The following is a 16,568-nucleotide window of genomic DNA, read 5'->3' on the forward strand; positions in this document are numbered from 1 at the left end:
GGTTCTGAGATTGTTTTTTCGTGACATATTGGGCTTCATGTTAGTGGTAAATTTAGGTCAATAAATTATGCGTTTATTTGTGATAAAAATGGAAATTTGGCTAAAATTTTGAAAATTTCGCAATTTTCACATTTTGAATTTTTATTCTGTTAAACCAGAGAGATATGTGACACAAAATAGTTAATAAATAACATTTCCCACATGTTTACTTTACATCAGCACAATTTTGGAAACAAAATTTTTTTTTGTTAGGAAGTTATAAGGGTTAAAATTTGACCAGCGATTTGTCATTTTTACAACGAAATTTACAAAACCATTTTTTTTAGGGACCACCTCACATTTGAAGTCAGTTTGAGGGGTCTATATGGCTGAAAATACCCAAAAGTGACACCATTCTAAAAACTGCACCCCTCAAGGTACTCAAAACCACATTCAAGAAGTTTATTAACCCTTCAGGTGCTTCACAGCAGCAGAAGCAACATGGAAGAAAAAAATGAACATTTAACTTTTTAGTCACAAAAATTATCTTTTAGCAACAATTTTTTTATTTTCCCAATGGTAAAAGGAGAAACTGAACCACGAAAGTTGTTGTCCAATTTGTCCTGAGTAGGCTGATACCTCATATGTGGGGGTAAACCACTGTTTGGGCACACGGCAGGGCTTGGAAGGGAAGGAGCGCCATTTGACTTTTTGAATCAAAAATTGGCTCCACTCTTTAGCGGACACCATGTTGCGTTTGGAGAGCCCCCGTGTGCCTAAAAATTGGAGCTCCCCCACAAGTGACCCCATTTTGGAAACAAGATGCCCCAAGGAACTTATCTAGATGCATAGTGAGCACTTTGAACCCCCAGGTGCTTCACAAATTGATCCGTAAAAATGAAAAAGTACTTTTTTTTCACAAATAAATTCTTTTAGCCTCAATTTTTTCATTTTCACATGGGCAACAGGATAAAATGGATCCTAAAATGTGTTGGGCAATTTCTCCTGAGTACACCAATACCTCACATGTGGGGGTAAACCACTGTTTGGGCACATGGTAAGGCTCGGAAGGGAAGGAGCGCCATTTGACTTTTTGAATGAAAAATTATTTCCATCGTTAGCGGACACCATGTCGCGTTTGGATAGCTCCTGTGTGCCTAAACATTGGCGCTCCCCCACAAGTGACCCCATTTTGGAAACTAGACCCCCCAAGGAACTTATTTAGATGCCTAGTGAGCACTTTAAACCCTCAGGTGCTTCACAAATTGATCTGTAAAAATGAAAAAGTACTTTTTTTTCACAAAAAAATTCTTTTCGCCTCAATTTTTTCATTTTTACATGGGCAGTAGGATAAAATGGATCATAAAATTTGTTGGGCAATTTCTCCCGAGTACGCCGATACCTCATATGTGGGGGTAAACCACTGTTTGGGCACTCAGCAGGGCTCGGAAGGGAAGGCACGCCATTTGACTTTTTGAATGGAAAATTAGCTCCAATTGTTAGCGGACACCATGTCGCGTTTGGAGAGCCCCTGTGTGCCTAAACATTGGAGCTCCCCCACAAGTGACCCCATTTTGGAAACTAGACCCCCCAAGGAACTTATCTAAATGCATATTGAGCACTTTAAACCCCCAGGTGCTTCACAGAAGTTTATAACGCAGAGCCATGAAAATAAAAAATAATTTTTCTTTCCTCAAAAATGATTTTTTAGCCTGGAATTTCCTATTTTGCCAAGGATAATAGGAGAAATTGGACCCCAAATATTGTTGTCCAGTTTGTCCTGAGTAGGCTGATACCCCATATGTGGGGGTAAACCACTGTTTGGGCGCACGGCAGGGCTCGGAAGGGATGGCACGCCATTTGGCTTTTTAAATGGAAAATTAGCTCCAATCATTAGCGGACACCATGTCACGTTTGGAGAGCCCCTGTGTGCCTAAACATTGGAGATCCCCCAGAAATGACCCCATTTTGGAAACTAGACCCCCAAAGGAACTAATCTAGATGTGTGGTGAGGACTTTGAACCCCCAAGTGCTTCACAGAAGTTTATAACGCAGAGCCATGAAAATAAAAAAAAAAATTATTTTCTCAAAAATGATCTTTTAGCCTGCAATTTTTTATTTTCCCAAGGGTAACAGGAGAAATTTGACCCCAAAAGTTGTTGTCCAGTTTCTCCTGAGTACGCTGATACCCCATATGTGGGGGTAAATCACTGTTTGGGCACATGCCGGGGCTCGGAAGTGAAGTAGTGACGTTTTGAAATGCAGACTTTGATGGAATGCTCTGTGGGCGTCACGTTGCGTTTGCAGAGCCCCTGATGTGGCTTAACAGTAGAAACCCCCCACAAGTGACCCCATTTTAGAAACTAGACCCCCCAAGGAACTTATCTAGATATGTGGTGAGCACTTTGAACCCCCAAGTGCTTCATAGAAGTTTATAATGCAGAGCCGTGAAAATAATAAATACGTTTTCTTTCCTCAAAAATAATTATTTAGCCCAGAATTTTTTATTTTCCCAAAGGTTACAGGAGAAATTGGACCCCAAAAGTTGTTGTCCAGTTTCTCCTGAGTACGCTGATACCCCATGTGTGGGGGTAAACCACTGTTTGGGCACACGTCGGGGCTCAGAAGGGAAGTAGTGACTTTTGAAATGCAGACTTTGATGGAATGGTCTGCGGGTGTCACATTGCGTTTGCAGAGCCCCTGGGGTGCCTAAACAGTAGAAACCCCCCACAAGTGACCCCATTTTAGAAACTAGACCCCCCAAGGAACTTATCTAGATATGTGGTGAGCACTTTGAACCCCCAAGTGCTTCACAGACGTTTACAACGCAGAGCCGTGAAAATAAAAAATCATTTTTCTTTCCTCAAAAATTTTGTTTTAGCAAGCATTTTTTTAGATTCACAAGGGTAACAGGAGAAATTGGACCCCCAGTAATTGTTGCGCAGTTTATCCTGAGTATGCTGGTACCCCATATGTGGGGGTAAACCACTGTTTGGGCACACGTCAGGGCTCGGAAGTGAGGGAGCACCATTTGACTTTTTGAATACGAGATTGGCTGGAATCAATGGTGGCGCCATGTTGCGTTTGGAGACCCCTGATGTGCCTAACCAGTGGTAACCCCTCAATTCTAACTCCAACACTAAGCCCCCCACACCTCTAACCCTAATCCCAACTGTAGCCATAACCCTAATCACAACCCTAACCACAACCCTAATTCCAACCCTAACCCTAAGGCTATGTGCCCACGTTGCGGATTCGTGTGAGATATTTCCGCACCATTTTTGAAAAATCCGCGGGTAAAAGGCACTGCGTTTTACCTGCGGATTTTCCGCGGATTTCCAGTGTTTCTTGTGCGGATTTCACCTGCGGATTCCTATTGAGGAACAGGTGTAAAACGCTGCGGAATCCGCACAAAGAATTGACATGCTGCGGAAAATACAATGCAGCGTTTCCGCGCGGTATTTTCCGCACAGCGGATTTGGTTTTTCATATGTTTACATGGTACTGTACACCTGATGGAACACTGCTGCGAATCCGCAGCGGCCAATCCGCTGCGGATCCGCAGCCAAATCCGCACCGTGTGCACAAGGCCTAATTCTAAAGGTATGTGCACATGCTGCGGAAAAGCAGCAGTTTCCCATGAGCTTACAGTTCAATGTAAACCTACGGGAAACAAAAATCGCTGCACACATGCTGCGGAAAAACTGCACGGAAACGCAGCGGTTTACATTCCGCAGCATGTCACTTCTTTGTGCGGATTCCGCAGCGGTTTTACAACTGCTCCAATAGAAAATCGCAATTGTAAAACCGCAGTGAAATGTGCAGAAAAAACGCGGTAAATCCGCCATAAATCCGCAGCGGTTTAGCACTGCGGATTTATCAAATCCGCAGCGGAAAAATCCGCAGAAGACCAGAATACGTGTGCACATACCGAAACCCTAACCCTACCCCTAACCCTACCCCTAACCCTACCCCTAACCCTACCCCTAACCCTACCCCTAACCCTACCCCTAACCCTATTCTAACATTAGTGGAAAAAAAAAATTTCTTTATTTTTTTATTGTCCCTACCTATGGGGGTGACAAAGGGGGGGGGGGTAATTTATTATTTTTTTTATTTTGATCACTGAGATATAATCTATCTCAGTGATCAAAATGCACTTTGGAACGAATCTGCCGGCCGGCAGATTCGGCGGGCGGACTGCACATGCGCCCGCCATTTTGGAAGATGGCGGCGCCCAGGGAGAAGATGGACGGGACCCCGGCTGGAACGGTAAGTATGATGGGGTGGGGGGGACCACGGGGGGGGGGGGATCGGAGCACGGGGGGGGGATCGGAGCACGGGGGGGGAATCGGAGCGCGGGAGGGGTGGAACGGAGCACGGGGGGGCTGGAATGGAGCACGGGGGGGCTGGAATGGAGCACGGGGGGGTGGAACGGAGCACCGGGGGGGTGGATCGGAGTGCAGGGGGGGTGATTGGAGCACGGGGGGGTGATTGGAGCACGGGGGGAGCGGACAAGAGCACGGGGGGGAGCGGAGCACTGGACGGAGAGGAGCCGGCCAGATCGGGGGGCTGGGGGGGCGATCGGTGGGGTGGGGGCACATTAGTATTTCCAGCCATGGCCGATGATATTGCAGCATCGGCCATGGCTGGATTGTAATATTTCACCCGCTATAATGGGTGAAATATTACAAATCGCTCTGATTGGCAGTTTCACTTTCAACAGCCAATCAGAGCGATCGTAGCCACGAGGGGGTGAAGCCACCCCCCCTGGGCTAAACTACCACTCCCCCTGTCCCTGCAGATCGGGTGAAATGGGAGTTAACCCTTTCACCCGGCCTGCAGGGACGCGATCTTTCCATGACGCCACATAGGCGTCATGGGTCGGATTGGCACCGACTTTCATGACGCCTACGTGGCGTCATGGGTCGGGAAGGGGATAAAGTCAGGCTAGAGAAAGGGGGAGTTGTTACATTTGAGGCTACCCTCTGAGTAGTAAAGTGTTCATACGTAGAGGATTGCACCAAAAATATACACAAAGGAGTCTGTGCCACTGTTGCTTTACCCTACTTAAAAATTTGTAGCAATCAAAAGTTTAAATATGAGGATTTGATCTTTGCAAACTATTATCGTAAGGTAGTTCACACAGCCAATAAACGTTGAAGAACTTGGAAGTATAATGAGCCCACTACATGCGAGAATTGATTAATCTTCAAAGCTGGGATAAATGCCGGCTCAGCAGCAGCACTAATCTGTGATCAAGACGTTACAATGGAGCCAGGGAAGAGATGCGTCAGCAGATCCAGGCTACCCACTGGAGAACAAGCAAGCCTGAAACTTCACATGCCCTACAGCTCGCATAAAATTCAAAAGGTTATCAGTCTACCAATACAATCCAGCACAGATAAGGGGAAATAAACTATTAGATTTGTAGTAATAATAATGTTCATGTGATTCATGATATAGGTATAAATACATTTCTATATATCATGAATCACATTATTATTATTACATTTATTGGTATATATTACAATATATTTATATTAATATCATGAAGAACGAAAACATTATATACACTGCTCAAAAAAAATTAAGAGAACACTAAAATCCCACATCCTAGATATCTCTGAATGAAATATTGCAGTTGTAAATCTATATTCATTACATAGTTGAATGTGTTCAGAACAATAAAACCTAAAAATGATCAACGTAAATCACAACTAATAAGTTGGAATGATGCTCAAAATCAAAGTGGAAAATGAAGTTACAGGCTGATCTAACTTCAGTGGAAATGCCTCAAGACAAGGAAATGATGCTCAATGTTGTGTGTGGCCTCCACGTGCCTGTATGACCTCCCTACAACGCCTGGGCATGCTCCTGATGAGGCTGCGGATGGTCTCCTGAGGGATCTCCTCCCAGACCTGGACTAAAGCATCTGCCAACTCCTGGACAGTCTGTGGTGCAACGTGACGTTGGTGGATGGTGCGAGACATGATGTCCCAGATGTGTACAATCGGATTCAGGTCTGGGGAACAGATGGGCCTGTCCATAGCTTCAATGTCTTCATCTTGCAGGAACTGCTGACACACTCCAGCCACATGAGGTATGGCATTGTCCTGCATTAGGAGGAACCTAGGGCCAACCGCACCAGCATATGGTCTCACAAGGGGTCTGAGGATGTCATCTCGGGACCTAATGGCAGTCAGGCTACCTCTGGCCAACACAGCCAGGCGCGGGAGCGCCGCTCATCCTACAAGCCAGCCAGACCCTGCTATTGGAGGCATACACCTAATAGAGATACCAACATATACGTTGAGTAAGAGTTTGCTCTCCAACCTCAAGGGATTTCTCTCTACTGTCCATTTATCCCATTCTAAGCGATCATATGATTAAGACTCGGGAACAGTCGAAACATCAGTTTAACCTCTGGTCGCTTTCCACGTATGGAATCTTCTGTTTAATGTCCCTAATAAATTTTCACTATTATTGCATCATATATATATAGAGAGTGTGGTGTATTCTATTCTCCCTGTTAATATAGGACTTGCACAGTCCACTACACCGGCACCCCGCTCCCGTAGAATACCGAGTGTGTGCCAATTTCTCTTTACAAACAGTGGGTCCTGTCGGGGCTTAAGATAGGACACCCAAATATAGTAGACTGCAAGCCCTGACGGAACCCACAAACTTGAAGAAAAGCACAATGTGAAAGCACCCTTAGATCCCAGTTAGAAGACTCTCATGCAGCCAAATCATATCTCATGCTTTGCGCCGATGATGAGCAACTCCCCAAAACACCATGTGTGCAAAATGAGATTTTGGTTTCGCTTTTATCCTAGGTCATGTGACAAGGCTTGTTAAAGGGTCAATAGTGACTTTTAGGATTGCGCCCTCCTATAGGTGGCCCCAAAGGTCAGGTTCTCTTCCTCGCTGAAGAGACAATTTGCATATTTAAGCTCTTTAATACAAACATAGTGTAAAGGTACCGTCACACTAGACGATATCGCTAGCGATCCGTGACGTTGCAGCGTCCTCGCTAGCGATATCATCCAGTGTGACAGGCAGCAACGATCAGGATCCTGCTGTGCTGTCGCTGGTCGGGGAAGAAAGTCCAGAACTTTATTTGGTCGCTGGACTCCCCGCAGACATCGCTGAATCGGCGTGTGTGACACCGATTCAGCGATGTCTTCACTGGTAACCAGGGTAACCTTGCCGTCTGGTTCCTGCACTGACTGCTGGCCGTAAAGTGAAAGCAGAGCACAGCCACAGCGGTGAGTCACCGCTGTGTGACTCACCGCTGTGCTGTGCTTTCACTTTCACTTTACGGCCAGCAGTCAGTGCAGGAACCAGACGGCAAGGGACAGACAGCTGAATGTAAGTATGTACTGTTTGTTTTTTTTACGCTGGTAACCAGGGTAAACATCGGGTTACTAAGCGCGGCCCTGCGCTTAGTTACCCGATGTTTACCCTGGTTAGCGGGGACCTCGGGATCGTTGGTCGCTGGAGAGCTGTCTCTGTGACAGCTCTCCAGCGACCAAACAGCGACGCTGCAGCGATCCGGATCGTTGTCGGTATCGCTGCAGCGTCGCTAAGTGTGACGGTACCTTAAGGCTACATTCACACATCCATGTGACAGTTACCATTGGGAGAAAAGGACTGTTCTTATTTTTCAGGTGTCATCCTAGTTGTTTCAGTTTTTTTCCTATCCTTTTTTTTCACTACAGGTAGACTGTCTGAACTTTTTCTTATCCATAGACTCTTAATGAAGCTGTTAAAAATTAATGAAACAAGGATAGAAACTACCAAGTACAAAATCTACATCAGAAAAAAAGAAAAAAAGCTATTGCCTTAAAGGGAACCTGTCACCCCGTTTTTTGAGATTGAGATATAAATACTGTTAAATAGGGCCTGTGCTGTGCGTTACTATGGTGTATGTAGTGTACCCTGATTCCCCATGTATGCCGAGAAATACATTACCAAAGTCGGCGTTTTCGCCTGTCAATCAGGCTGGTCTGGTCAGGTGGGCGTGTTCACAGCGTTCTTTTCTTCCCCAGGTTTCCGTTGGTGGCGTAGTGGTGTGCGCATGTCCAAGGTCCGGATTCCCTGTGCCCACGTGAAGACACAGCGCGCGATCTGCGCTGTCATTCCTTTCATCGGTGCGGGCGGCCATCTTCCTGGGGCCGCGCGTGCGCAGATGTAGTGCTCTGCTGCACGGGGCTTCAGGAAAATGGCCGCGGGATGCCGCGCGTGCGCAGAAGAGATCGCGGCGGCCATTTTCCCAAAGCCGAGTTTGCATCTCGGCTTTGGGAAAATGGCCGCCGCGATCTCTTCTGCGCACGCGCGGCATCCCGCGGCCATTTTCCTGAAGCCCCGTGCAGCAGAGCACTACATCTGCGCACGCGCGGCCCCAGGAAGATGGCCGCCCGCACCGATTAAAGGAATGACAGCGCAGATCGCGCGCTGTGTCTTCACGTGGGCACAGGGAATCCGGACCTTGGACATGCGCACACCACTACGCCACCAACGGAAACCTGGGGAAGAAAAGAACGCTGTGAACACGCCCACCTGACCAGACCAGCCTGATTGACAGGTGAAAACGCCGACTTTGGTAATGTATTTCTCGGCATACATGGGGAATCAGGGTACACTACATACACTATAGTAACGCACAGCACAGGCCCTATTTAACAGTATTTATATCTAAATCTCAAAAAACGGGGTGACAGGTTCCCTTTAAAATTAAAACACTTTATTGAGATCATTGTTAAAAATGTGTATCTAAAAATTTTTTTGCAAATAACAACAAAACTACAATAAAACTATGAGGACACGTAGTGCAAAATGAAATTGGCCTAACCAATATGGAAATGCGCCAAGGGTTATAATGATCTAAAAAAGCTACAGCAGTGAATAACAGATGATAAATCAAAAGAACTTGTATCAAAAAGGGCAAAAAACCTCTTTAAATGGTCAAGGAGACCTATAGAATAGATTAAGTTCACAAATAGTATATCTAATGACTAATAGATGCAGCGTACGTATTTAGAACAAAAAAGTATTGCATCATATATGTGGATAAAGTGTCTTAGTGCAAGTGCAAGAGTTAATGAAATAGAAGGGCTGACTAGCAGCTGTAAAAGGCAAACATGAGGGACAAACGTGGCTGTAGATAACCCAGATAAATATATGTTGCACTAGTGGCAATAGCACATTACCTGTGAGGTACAGACGGAATCCCCGACGCATGTATACCCCTCGAGAAAGCTGTACGCGAAACGCGCGTCGGGGATTCAAACAGAGCTATAACTTCTAATAAACTCCCTCCAAAGATACAAAGACATACATATTTAATTTTGGCCTGGTCTTTGACCAATGGTTTCTTCATTACTCAATGGAGTTTAAAAATGACCAAAAATGCCATTAAAAAAATGCCCCGGAAACCATGAAGAGGAAGAGCTCTTTCCAACTGTTTTTGAAGTAGTCACTGAAGATCTTGGAGTGCAGCAAAGTACAATCCCGCCCAAACGCTCTGCTGTGATCTTTACTGAGGCTGAAATTTGTTTGGTAAAAGCCAGAATATTATGTGCGGCGCAAACTGCTATATGTATGGGCCACCTACACTAGAAAAAAAACTGTTAAGAGCGTCACAAAAAAGGAAATCGTTTCAGGAGACTTTCTGAATATAGATATAACTGGTAGTCATAAACTAAGAAAACATTCCCTTTATTACTTTATCAATAATGTACCAAAGATCTACAAGATCACAATTCATCACTAAGGCTATGTTCACACGTTGCTTTTTTAATGCAAATTTTAAACTGCTTTTTACAGTAGAAGCAAAAGCTATGAGATTTTAGAAATCTCATGCACACACATTATTTTTTTTCCTTACTGCATTGGAAAACTGTTGCATTTTTAGAAAACTGCAGCATGTCACTTCTTTTGCAGCGTTCCTTCACTCATAGAAAGCCATGAGTAAGTGCAAAAAAATGCAGCAAAACAATTTTTTATGCAGGTATTAGGTTTTGCTGAGTTTTTAGTGAAAAAAGCAGGTACTGCAGCATGTGAAACCTATTTAGCTTTTGTGATTTTCCGAGGTTTGACCCATAATGTCTTGGCCTCCTCACCTTAGATGGCAGTTAGGATTAGTACAGTTTAATTAAATTAGTGAGGTGTGTAAAGTAAACAATGGCCGACCAAGGTGTAAAATTAAACAATATGTATGATCAACTCAAGGGTCGACCAAAGTGTGAAAGTAAACAGTGTCCTACAAACTCAATGCTCTGCCAATGTACTAGGTAAACTATTCCCGACCATTTCCCCTTCCGCTGCTGTCATTTTCCACTAAATAATTTGATGAAATTGCCAATTTTTCCAAAATGGTTTTATGGTTCCACATATGTCATGCATTGGTGACCTAACACCTTGCATTGTTAATGGTCCTATGGTGGAAGCAAAGCTGAAAAACGCAGAAAAAAATGCAGCAAAACCTGCTCTTTGTAAGCCACTTCTTTACTGCCAAGAAAACAGGTTTTGCATCCTAGCCTATAGTAAAAGCTCCGTTGCTTTCGTAGAAGAGTTAGGTTACATCCCCACTATGACTTTTTGCTGAGTTTTTTTATGCTGTGTATTTTTGCTATCCTCCAAAAAATCAGCATCCTACAGATCAACGGATAGGATTTATAGAGATATCATGCCCAATGTGCTTTTCATTTTTTTTCTTTTTTACTCACTGTAAACGGACCTAAGCTTTTGAAAACTTTTGCCCTTTTCAAAAGTTTTGTGAGAAAATTTTCCACATAGAATGCATTGGATTAGTGCATATATACTCTGCAGAAACGCACAAAAAACTAACATAATCCGTACATGATTGTATCAATAAAATTTTGGTAAAGCCAAATTCCAGGAAATATGAAAAACAAAACAGCTTTATTTGTGAAGAGTGAGAAAAAACACCAACAGAAAAAAAGCTAAAAACATGTAAAAAAAAATGCACTCAAATGCACAATGAAAAAAACACAAGTAGCTTAAAGTAGATAATAGGTGCAGAAGTGGGGCAGAAAATCTGCAACATGAAAAGATCACTAAAAACTCATGATGACAATGTAGCCTTATAGAAATGAAGCACCCTTTTGTGGTTGCTGTTGTTTTATTTATAATTTCAGATACTACAAAAAGTATAAATGTAATATTACACTATAAATTATAGCAGCAAATACCGAGAGCTCACTGCCGGCGGGCTCTGTCTCCCGTTACACCATTGTATGGTATAAATGGTGGGAATCCTTGATTGAGAATAACACCGACTTTGAACCAGAAAGTTCAAGTTGTGTCCATTGTTATCTTTGACATTGAACTACTTAGTGTAAGTTCATGATCCCCAGAATGGCATGCCTTCTGTCAAGCTGCATTAATGTCATGGTTTTTTTAATTTTATTATTCTTATTGCACAATTTACAAGTAAATGCACTTTTGTTAGACCTTACAACTTTGTGTTTCTGTTCTAGCTGGAAAAAAGATAAAAAAAAAACAGGATGTTCCTAATGGACAACAATGCCTGAGACAGCCATAGGTGAACACTAGAGGGAGCCACGTCTCTCCATGTGTTCCTAAATTTCAAACATGCACAGTAGCCACAATATTACGACATTATATTTCCCTCTACTTTTCCTAACAACTACTTTCTTTAATCAGAGAGAACAAGTTCAGTGCAATCCTGGTGAGAAAAAGGTGCTGTAAATTTTCTCTTGAATGATGGTAAGAAACATGATGGTAGAATTTATAAGCTACGGTGTTACTCCAGGAAAAAGAAAATATAGAGCAATACAGAAGAACATGTGTAGGCGTGGAAATTATGTTATTCAAAAAGAAAAATAAATCTGTGCAACTATCAGGCTGCCGTCACACTAGCAGTATTTGGTCAGTATTTTGCATCAGTATTTGTAAGACAAAACCAGGAGTGGAACAATCAGAGGTAAAGTATAATAGAAACATATGCACCACTTCTGCATTTATCACCCACTCCTGGTTTTGGCTACAAATACTGATGTAAAATACTGACCAAATACTGCTAGTGTGATGGCAGCCTAAAGGTACCGTCACATTAAGCGACGCTGCAGCGATCTAGACAATGATCCCGATCGCTGCAGCGTCGCTGTGTGGTCACTGGAGAGCTGTCACACAGACAGCTCTCCAGCGACCAACTATGCGAAGTCCCCTGGTAACCAGGGTAAACATCGGGTTACTAAGCGCAGGGCCGCGCTTAGTAACCCGATGTTTACCCTGGTTACCAACGTAAACGTAAAAAAAAAAAACACTACATACTTACATGAGCAATGCGCCTGCCGAGATCTGCCGGCCGGCACTCGGCAATAAAAGGAAATTTTTCCTATTGGTTCATTTTGATCACTGTGATAGGGTCTATCACAGTAATCAAAATTTAAAAAAAAATAGTAAATCAAAACCCCCTTTATCACCCCCTTGGGTAGGTACAAAATAGTAACATTAAAAAAAAATATTTATTTCCATTTTTCTATTAGGGCTAGAGCTAGGGTTAGGGTTGGACTAGGGCTAGGGTTAGAGCTAGGGTTAGGGTTTAGCTAGGGTTATGGTTGGGACTAGGGTTAGGCTTGCATTGGGGTTAGGGTTGTTGTGTTGAGGTTATGGTTGTGGTTAGGGTTGGGGTTAGGGATGTGTTGGGGTTAGGGTTATGGTTAGGGTTGGGATTAGGGTTAGTGGTGTGTTGGGGTTAGGGTTGTGTTAGGGTTGGAGTTAGAATTGAGGGTTTCCACTGTTTAGGTACATTAGGGGGTCTCCAAACGTGACATGGAACTACCATTGATTCCAGACAATTTTGAGTTCAAAAAGTCAAACAGTGCTCCTTCCTTCTGAGCCCTACCATGTGCCCAAACAGTGGGGCTTTGCCCCACATATGGGGTATCGGCGGACTCAGGAGAAATTGCACAACAAACTTTGTGGTCCATTTTCTCCTGTTGTCATTATCAAAATAAAAAAGTTTGGTTCCAAAGTAAATTTTTTTGTGGAAAAAAAGTAAAATGTTCATATTTGCCTTCCACATTGCTTTAGTTCTATCGAAGCACCTGAAGGGTTAATAAACTTCTCGAATGTGGTATTGCGCAATTTGAGTGGTGCAGTTTTTAGAATGGTGTCACTTTTGGGTATTTTTGTTATATTGATCCCCCAAACTCGCTTCAAATGTGAGGTGGTCCCTAAAAGTGGTTTGGTAAATTTTGTTGGAAAAATGAGAAATCATTGGTCAACTTTTAAGCCTTATAACGTCCTAACAAAAAAACATTATGTTTTCAAAATTGTGCAGATGTAAAGTAGACATGTGGGAAATTAACTATTTTGTGTGACATCACTCTCTTGTTTAAGGGTACAAAAATTAAAAGTTTCAAAATTACAAAAATTTTGCCAAATTTCCATTCTTTTAATAAATAAACGCAAGTTATATTGAAGAAATGTTACCACTAACAAAATGTAAAATATGTCACGAAAAAAACAATCTGAGAATCAGTAGGATACGTTGAAGCATTCTAGAGCTATAACGTCAAAATGTGATAGTAGTCAGAATTGTAAAAATTGGCCCGATCATTAAGTCCCAAATTAGCTCTCTCACTAAGGGGTTAAATGTTAATATGCACCAAGCAAACACATACAGGTGCATCTCACAAAATTAGAATATCATCAAAAAAGTTAATTTATTTCAGTTCAATACAAAAAAATTAAACTAATACATTATAGAGAGTTATTACAAACCGAGTGATCTATTTCAAGTGTTTATTTCTGCTAATGTTGACGATTATGGGTTATAGCCAATGACAACCCAAAAGTCATTATCTCAGTAAGAATAATTAACAAAAAACACCTGCAAAGGCTTCCTAAGCATTTAAGAAGGCCCCTTAGTCTGTTTCAGTAGACTTCACAATCTGTGTAAATCAAAATCACACTGGCGCTGTCCTATTACGCTGTAATGTATAAGCCGCTGGCACCCTGGCAGATAGGATGTGCAAATCTGCCCAAACAAATGTCTCAAGTGAAAATAAAAAAGGAGGGGTGCCGCGCTTATACAGGTGTGCCGGTGCACAACCTTAGTGACTATATGTCTGTAGTCATTGCACGTTCTGGAATTAATAGGGCGGCACTTACTTGTGCACACACAAGTAAGTGCCGTCCTATTAATTCCAGAACGTGCAATGACTACAGGCATATGGTCACTAAGGTTGTGCACTGGCACACTTGTATAAGCGCGGCAGCCCCCGTTTTTAGACTTCACAATCATTTGGAAGACTGCCGACTTGACAGAAGACCAGAAGGCAGTCAGTGGCACACTCCACAAGGAAAGTAAAATTTGCACTTCATTTGGAAATCAAGGTCCCGCAGTGTGGAGGAAGAGTGGAGAGGCCACAATCCAAGCTGCGTGAGGTCTAGTGTGAAGTTTCCACAATCAGTGATGGTTTGGGGAGCCATGTCATCTGCTGGTGTAGGTCCACTGTGTTTTATCAAGACCAAAGTCAGCGCAGCCGTCTACCAGGAAATTTTAGCACTTCATGCTTCCCTCTGCCGACATGCTTTTTGGAGATGGAAATTTCATTCTCCAGCAGAACCTTGCACCTGTCCACACTGCCAAAAGTACCAATACCTGGTTTGAAAACAACAGTATCACTGTGCTTGATTGGCCAGCAAACTCGCCTGACCATAACCCAATACAGAATCTATGGGGTATTGTCAAGAGGAAGATGAGACACCAGACCCAACAATGCAGACGAGCTGAAGGCTGCTATCAAAGCAACCTGGGCTTCCATAACACCTCAGCAGTGCCACAGGCTGATCGCCTCCATGCCATGCCGCATTGATACAGTAACTGATGTAAAAGGAGCCCTGACAAGTATTGAGTGCATTTACTGAACATACATTTCATTTGACCAACATTTTGGATTTTAATATCAATTTTCAAGCTGGTGTTATAAAGTATTCTAATTTACTGAGACAATGACTTTTGGGTTTTCATTGGCTGTAAGCAAAAATCATCAACATTAACAGAAATAAACACTTGAAATAGATCACTCTGTTTGTAATGACTCTATATAATATTTGAGTTTCACTTTTTGTTTTGAAGAACTGAAATAAATTAACTTTTTGATAATATTCAAATTTTGTGAGATACACCTGTATCTCCTAAACTGGTAGCGTTTCAACAATGTCAGCGCTGTCTAATCTCACGGTCATGTGACATTACTATGTCATGTAGGTGTTGTAGCATAAAAGCGGCTACTGATAAGCTGCAGTCTTCAAAGTGGACAACCCCTTTAATAATACCGAGTCGCTTATGTTGTGAAAGCTGGCGACCAATTCTCTTTTAGTCTGTATAGAATAAGCAAGGCAATTTTGCACATACGTTTTCATAGATATATTACAGCCCTATTTGATTATTAGGGCCCTTTCACACATCAGTTTTTTGCTATCAGTCGCAATCCGTCGAATTTAGGAGAAAACGAATCCGGGGACTGATGCCACCGGATCCGTTTTTTTCTCATAGACTTGTATTAGCGACGAATTGTGACGGATGGCCTCACGTTTCATCCGTCGTTCGCCATCGAAAATTGTTTGCAGACGGCCGGAGATAACGGACAAGGTAACATTTTTTGTGTACGTTGAAAAATCGGACAGCGATGTATCCGTCGCCGTCCGTCGTTTGCTCAAATGGAAGCCAATGGGCGCCGCATCCGTCAAATGACGGAATCCGGAGATGAATTCTGTTTTTTTTAACTGAGCATGCTTCGATTTATTTCGGATCCAATTAGCCAGATCTGCTAGTCGGATCCGTCGAAATAACGAATCAGTCGCATCAGTTTTTCACAATCTGCGACAAACTGATGTGTTACTTGTACGCTCATTGCAAAAATTCAGTTGGTTGCATCAGCAGTCCAAGAGGCTGACGTGATCCCAGCAGGGCCGTTTGTCAGTGACACAGGTGGTTTGGACACCTCTAGAATGCAGTATCATGGCTGGGGCCGGCCCTGTGTAATGTAATGACAAGTCGTATGAGCGCTGTGACAAGTGCCCTGGGGCCATGAATGCTTCTCATACTAGTCAATCACAAGTTACACCGGAATGTGTCTCTCCCAGGAACATTTTCATCATTTTGCTGGTTTTCGTTTGTAGAATCAGAGAAAGTTTTCCAAGAGTTAGCCTGAGGATCGGTATAATATTACCTGACACGTAGTGTATCTGATTGCATTGTACGATATGGAAAGGTGTATACATGTTGTTTTATTACTTGTACACACTTTTTTTTATTTCCTATTATCTGTGATTGTAGCACTTGTATTTACCTTCAGGCTAGAAAGAAAAAAATTGTAGATGACTTGCATGAAATAAACTATCTTCCACAAATAAGTAGCAAATGAAAGTGTTAGGGTGCATTCACTTTGCGTTGTGTGTCCCCATCTGGGCATATGTACAAAATCCCACGCAAAAAGGGGTCCGGACGCATGCACCGACGGGGCCATAGACTGTAATGATGACGTCAGAGCGAACGTGCACTCTGCTGTGCATCATTTTCAGGA

The 16,568-nt window shown here is 43.0% G+C and overlaps 1 protein-coding gene across 1 annotated transcript in view; it reads right to left on the reverse strand.

Moving 5' to 3' along the window:
- COL4A5 (collagen type IV alpha 5 chain) overlaps positions 1-16,568 on the reverse strand; it is a 263,094-nt gene that overhangs the window by 186,396 nt on the left and 60,130 nt on the right. The window lies entirely within an intron of this gene.

The sequence above is a fragment of the Ranitomeya imitator genome, chromosome 2 (genome assembly GCF_032444005.1).
Source record: "Ranitomeya imitator isolate aRanImi1 chromosome 2, aRanImi1.pri, whole genome shotgun sequence".
In the NCBI taxonomy this organism is placed as follows: domain Eukaryota; kingdom Metazoa; phylum Chordata; class Amphibia; order Anura; family Dendrobatidae; genus Ranitomeya; species Ranitomeya imitator.